Genomic DNA, 6,941 nt, shown 5'->3' with positions numbered 1-6,941 from the left:
ATGGCACACCAAAAACCAAATCCGTCTTCTACTCATTTTTTTTTTAATTTTATTACTTTCCAGTCCCAAATGGAGCCACCGTGAAACCCTACCCAAAGTCCCATTACCTAAGTTTTTAAAAAAAGGAGCCGTCTCCCCTCTCAAAACGGCGAGATTTCAAAAAATTTCAAAATCTTGTTTTAAAGGTTATCAAGAAACCAGTTGAGAGGCGTCAGATTTGGAGGAAAAGAGAGGGGGCTAGCTATTAAGAAAGGGGAAGGGCCAAGGAAGAGGGGGTTTCGTTTTGAAATCTATCTCTTGGCTCCCCTTTTTTGCCACTTTCTCCCTCGGCTAGCAGGAGACCGGCCATTAAAAAGGAAAGGGGCCAACCCCAAAAGAGCCCCAATACAGAGCGGTCGGCAATTTCTCTTGAAGGGGGTTCAATCCCCTTATCATTTTTTCTCTTCTAGCAGAGAAGGCGATTTCCTGGACCCTATCTCCCACTCCCCCATTATCGCATCTACTCCTCTCTACCAGCAGGAGGGGAATGTTCGACTGCTTCTCCCTCTCTATCGCTGGAACCCGCCTGGGATTACATTCCTTCCTTCCTTCCAGCAAGAGAGGGACCCAAGATTCCAGCATTTCCTCTGGTTTCTCTTCATTTTCCAGACTCTCTCTTCTTTTAACGCCCTTCTCCAGGACTGATAGAGAAGTCCTTCCATTCTGCTGATTGAAGACAGTAGGCTTCCTCCATCATCCGGCAAAAGATCTCCAAAGAGGCGACCGAGGAGTGCGTTGCCCCATGTCCTTCCCCCTTTTTTTTGTGAAGTCTGACCCATCTCTGAAGGGGATGCCAGCAGCAGCCTCCACTTAGCTAAGGTAAAGGCCTTTTTTTTTCGTTTTATTATGCATCTACAAAAACTAAGTGTTGTGTTCATGCCATAAGCATTGCAGATCCATTGCAGCAGCTGAGGCGGTTGAGCATCCCTGTTTTCTGCATCAAGAACCGATAATACTTCTCAATGGTATTATCGATTCAATATGAAGATCATTACCCCACCAAATGATTCCCTTTAAAAAAAAAAAACTTCTGTATGATTTGGTCCAGCATCATAAATATTTCAAAAGATTTTTTTTTTTACTTCACCTCAATTCATGATTTCCTATACATATCTAGTTCCTCTTGTTATACACCCGTGCTTTATCATCCCAAAGGATTGTTTTATCACAAATTTTGGTTCTTCAGCATGTTATTGAGGCCATGATTAAGATTTTTGTGTTAGCGTTTGACAATTTCCTCATTATCGCCTGATTTTCTCATCAAAATTTGAGTCGTAAATCTTTTATATGTCATTTTTTTTTTCTGTATGAGCTAAGAGTTTCGGTTAAAATGTCTGCCTATCGTGGGGTAATGTGATGGCTGGTAAGGCTTATCATACAGCAAGTGGTGCTCTTAACCCAAGCACTACATTTTTTTTTGCGTCAACCATGTTTAAATCTGCATAGTCTCACGGTTTCATATGTTTTCCTTTTTTTTTAGAAAATTTCATATCCTGTATTCACTTGTTATGCATTTCTCAAAATGTGAAAGAGTTGAGCATTTTATGACTCGTTGTGCACTATTGAATTTCTCCAATCATTGACATAGAACTGAAATGTTATAATGTTCTGATGCTGATGAATGTAGTATGGATTTGTTTAAGCATTGTTGTTCCATTTGACTCTAGTTTCTTATGTTATCATGTCTCACAATTTTGTACCTTCATCCAGGTGATTTAGCTTAGTTTAGTCCTTTTCTTTTGCTATTTTGGAATGCCCTGCGTATGTGGCATATGCAGTAACAGTCATGACCCCTTATGAAATCTTTAGTGCAAATGAAGTTATATATCTTGTTTTGTTCAGATTAGTGAAGCTGTTTGGGTTTGGAAAATATGGAATTTAAAGCTGAAAGACATGCATCTGAAACTTTGTTATGCTAGTTCCATTATTACTTTCATAAGTTACATCAGAGGTTGAATGCTTGTTATCTGATGCACCTACTGCTTGACTATGTTGGCTCATAGCAAAATACTTCAAAAACAAATTCCTGGTATATTACCATAATGTAAGTGCTTACAAATATTGCAAATCCTAATGATGCCCTTGACAATTTTAGACTCGTGGATACCTGAATTACATAAACCATTATATGATACAGTTGAGAGATAAGCTATCATATACTGGAGGCACTTGGAAATCAGAATTTCTTCATTGATAATCAACATTCAGCAGAAAACATGCACACAACCATCCAGTTGCACATGTGCATGCATCCATGTGCCATTACAACACACATGGCACATTTTAGGGTCTCCAACATAGTTTAAGGTTCCCTTTAGAGAAAAATTCCCAAAACACTATGAATGTTTAAGTCAACTGGATCATTGCAGAGAGAGAGAGAAAGAAACAGAAAAACAGGGGATAACATGTCTTCAATTGTAGGAAGGTGTTTATATATATAGTTATCCATACACATATGTATACATATGCATATCTTCATTATACATTTACATATGTTTCCTTGTATATCTCGTACTAACCTACTTTTGCAGGAAAAGTTTGGGAGATGCCAAGTCCTTTTGATTCCTTTTTTTTTCCATTTTATGTCGAAATTGTAATGATCAGATGTACATTTGGAATAATATTTACTTTCACAGCTTAGATTAGGATGCATATCATGTAGTTTGATTTTGCAATATCCTGACTTTGTGATTCATGCATTTTATTTCAAAAGTACTATGGATGTACACGAATGACACGTGCATCAACTCTTAGGGAGTTGATGAACTCGGTGGAGTCCATATTTACGGCCCTAGTCGGAATATGGATGAGACCCAGATCCATCATCTTTCTACTAGTCACATTGAGCCTACACTCTTAGGCTATCTTAAAATGCACATCATATTTCTAATATTTTCAAAGTATTGTGCATTAAATCAACTAAACTCTGAACATATTCATGGCCACAGTCAGAATATGTGAAGGATTTATTTTGACTTAATGCACATTTTTCCAACAAATTTCTTAGAAAATCTTTCAAAGTGCATTCATTCACTCATATCATTTGCATCATGAAATCATTGGTTTTCTCAGAATTTTCACAAGAAAATTCCATTCTCAAGAAATCAATTTCATAAGAAACTCTGAGGATTTTCCAAAATCGGTTTTCCCAAGTTAAGCTTTCACAGTTTTCCATGGAAACTAGTTTCTCAAGAAAATTCAAAGGTGGATTTCCAAAATCAAAGTTTTCCCTCTATTTTCCCTGGAAAATGTTGTTTTCTTAAGATTTTCAAAAGAGTTTTCCAATCTTTCTCAAGAATCAAAAAAATCAAAATTTCAAGGGTTTTAAGGCTAAGATTCCCAAGATTTCGATTTCCCAAGTTCAATTTTCTTCTCCAATAAGTTTTCCTGTAATTTTTCCATCATTTTCCTAAGAAAATTCTCAAAGTCTGAGTTTTTCTGAGAAGTGTTTCCCTTTTCAAATGTTCACCTTTTTTTTTCTCAAGAATCACTTCTATTTTCCCAAGATTTTCAACTATTTCTGATCTTCTCACATCTTTATGAACTTTCCCATGATTTCAAAAACCCCTTTTCATCTGAGTTTTCTGAGAAATTGACCTTTTTCTTGAGAAATGTTTTTCAACTCCAAAGTTTTCCAAGCATACATCATAGTTTTCCAACTTATATTTTCCAAAATCTCATAGCACATGCCTGAATTCTCTGTGCATTTAGGATAGAACATGATTTTAATGATTTAACTAAGCCAAGCACGGTTTTGGTCCTTGGTTCGATTACCCCTGTTAAAGGCGGCAGGAACGGTCGAACCTCGTACTGACAGGTCGAGCCCCATCCCATGGATTTTCCAGCAATTTTCAAAACGGAGGCAAGTATTTCAAAACAATTTCCAAAATCCGGTCAAGTTTGAATCGCGAAAGCATTTCCCTTTCTCTTCCGCAAGGAAGGGAAGACGGGGGAAAATTTCGCGACGATAACAGGTTTGGCGACCGTGATGGGACCTGTCCTTGTCTAACTTAAATTGTGCTTGACTTAGTTCAATTATCAAAATTATGTTCACAAAAGGTCAGCTCTTTTACTTTCTGATATCATGTGAGCCTAGGAGCCTAGATTCTGATCTAGCTGACATCGACTGCATATAGACTAGGCATGGTTTGGTAGGACCAGATTGAGGAGGAATTTTCATGCTCACATAGACTTAGGTCTAAATGCAACCCTCCTCAATTTAGGATCTGAATGCAAACAATGGATGTTTCTTCAAAGATTTTCAAAATTTATCTCTCTAGGATTTAGAGCCCTCTATTTCTTGCATGTGATCATTTTTTCAAAATCTCCCTTACCTATCATTACCCGGTCTTCACGTTGCTGGGCTCTCTTCCAGAACCCTAGTTCGGGACAGAGCCTCACAACTGGGCCAATTATTTGGGTTAACGCCCCCCTACCACGTACCGCGGGCCACAGTCCGAAGTATATCGGTAGGCGCTCAAGGATGTTGGAAAACCTTACCTTAGAACCAGAGTTGAAATTCTATGCCACGTACCTCGAATTTCGATTCGGGTATATCGGCATAACTGGATTGGACAAAGATGATCTGAACCTAGAGTTAGGATTAGGGTCCTACAGCTGTTTTCAAAATGATGCATCTAGAGTCAGCCTTTTAGGGAATGTTGAATGTGCATAAATGTTTGTGCAGGATGTGATTGTATGTGTGTGATTTCCTCAATTTCTTATATTTCTCAATGTTTTCCAACTCATTAGGCCTTTTTCAAAAATATCCTTATTTTCCACAAGATCTTTTTCTTAAAACCTTGGATGATTTTCTCAAATATCCCATTTCTTTCAAAACTCCAGGTGATTTTTCCTTCTTCCGTTCTACTGGATCTCGAATTTCCAGCTGCATTTTATCCTGCCTGCAATTTTTCAAAATCATATGTTTCTCTCCTTGAATTTTTAATTCTTTTGTCTATTTGCAAAATTCTTCATCATATTTTTCTCGTGCATACCTTGATTACTGCGGTGGAAATTGTTTACCCACTCGCCTTCTCCTTATTCTAAATCCATTTGCAGATTGTTTTTCCAAGAGATATCTCTTTCCTTCAAAATGGTGTTTTTTTTTCCTCGTGGTTGACGACCTCGCCTAGGTAACAAGGCACATTTTCCGTTGTTATTTCTCTTACAAAGAATGACAACACAATTGTCGTGATTTCAGCGGCGACTCCATCCCTAGTAATGGGATATTCTTCCAATTGTCTACCACATCATCAATAATCATTTTTTTTTCCAATCCAAAATTTCCTTAGAGTCTAATCAAAACTTCATCCTGCAGAGAGCATCCACAACATTTGATGGTTCGAACAAGGTCAGGAAAAAGAACCACATCATCTCAGTACTCGTCGGCCTCAGAAGAAGAGATGTACTCCCCGCGATCCGAGAGGAGTCAAGAGCAGCAGCAAGGGGAGGATGGCATAGACCCACAGATGTATGCCATGTTCCAGAAAATGATGACCAAAATGATGAGTGAACAGGCTGGGACCAGTGCAGAGAAGAACCCATTCAGAGAGAAGTTCCATGGGCACAAGGATAAGAAGACTTCCTAGAAGCAGGTTCAGCCAGAGGAAATTTCAGATGAATCAGAATCAGAATCAGAGGAAGTGACCGATGAAGAATATGAGGTGCCTCCGACATTTCAGAAACAGGGCCGAGAACAAAGGAGGAGTCACAAATCAAAGAATCAAGTTGCAGAAGAGCCCCTGCAGTCACAGTTCAAAGAAATGGCCAAAGTTGTTAAAGACCTGCAAGCTCGCGACAAGGGCAAGAAAGTCTTCACTAACGAGGATTTTTATGATGGATTAGAAGGAGACGAAGATCTGGAAAATCTGCCCCACAAGTTCATCAAGTTCGATGGTTCTGGTGATCCCAAAGCCCACCTCGCCATGTTCTTCGCCGAATGCTCCAAATTCAAGAGAGACAATAGGGCCCTATTTCTCTGTTTTCCTCGTAGCCTAGAAGGCACTGCCACCAAGTGGTACTCCGAGCATATCAATCCAATCGAGTTGCGAGAATTCGATAAGGTGGTCAACCTATTCATTGAGCGATTTCTGTTCAATACTGAAGCGCTCCCAACATTGATCCATCTCTGCAATCTAAGGCAGAATGAAAATGAAAAGGCAAGGGACTTCATTCGCAGATGGAGAGAGACCTGCAACAAAATGAAGGATCCTATATCAGAGAGGCATGCTTTATCGCTGATCCTGAACAACTTCTCACAACCTTTGAGAAGTCTTATCTCCACCTCGCCTTCCAAGTCTTTCATAGAGCTTACTGAACGAGCCGAGTGGCTCGAGATGGGGTTGGAGAACGGTGTCTACGATGGTATCACCCTCGTCAAGAACAATCTAGATCCAAAGAAAAAGGCAAATTTCACCTCCTCCGCCAACATCAGCCGCAATGATAACAAGGGTAGTAAGGGCAACCATGCGGATCGAGAGGAAAGACAGAATAGCAAGCTATCTCAGCCCAACTTTCCATAAAAGGAAAAGATAAAGCGTGAAGGTTGGAGTAATGATCGTGTGTTCACTCCTCTCAAACAAACACTCGAAGAAGCCCTTGAATTCATGCTGACTAAGAGATTAGTGAAGCTCCCAAAGGCCACAACTCCTCCCACCATCATGGGAAGGTTCAGGAATCAGTTTTGCAAGTTCCATCGGGTAGTGGGGCATGACATTGATCATTGTTTTGTCTTCAAAAATATTGTTCAGGATTGCATTGACAAGAGCCTCCTTGCTGAAGAGGAAGAAGAAGACGAGCTGGCCATCTTGACCAAACCTTTCCCAGATCATTCAGAAAATTGACGATGCTAAAGTTTCCTGCTTTCTTCATTTCGTTTTGCCAGTCACCTCGTAAGGGCA

Source organism: Nuphar pumila, chromosome 3 (genome assembly GCF_984573655.1).
Source record: "Nuphar pumila chromosome 3, dmNupPumi1.hap1.1, whole genome shotgun sequence".
NCBI classification, from domain to species: domain Eukaryota; kingdom Viridiplantae; phylum Streptophyta; class Magnoliopsida; order Nymphaeales; family Nymphaeaceae; genus Nuphar; species Nuphar pumila.
This window is presented reverse-complemented; position numbering follows the sequence as displayed.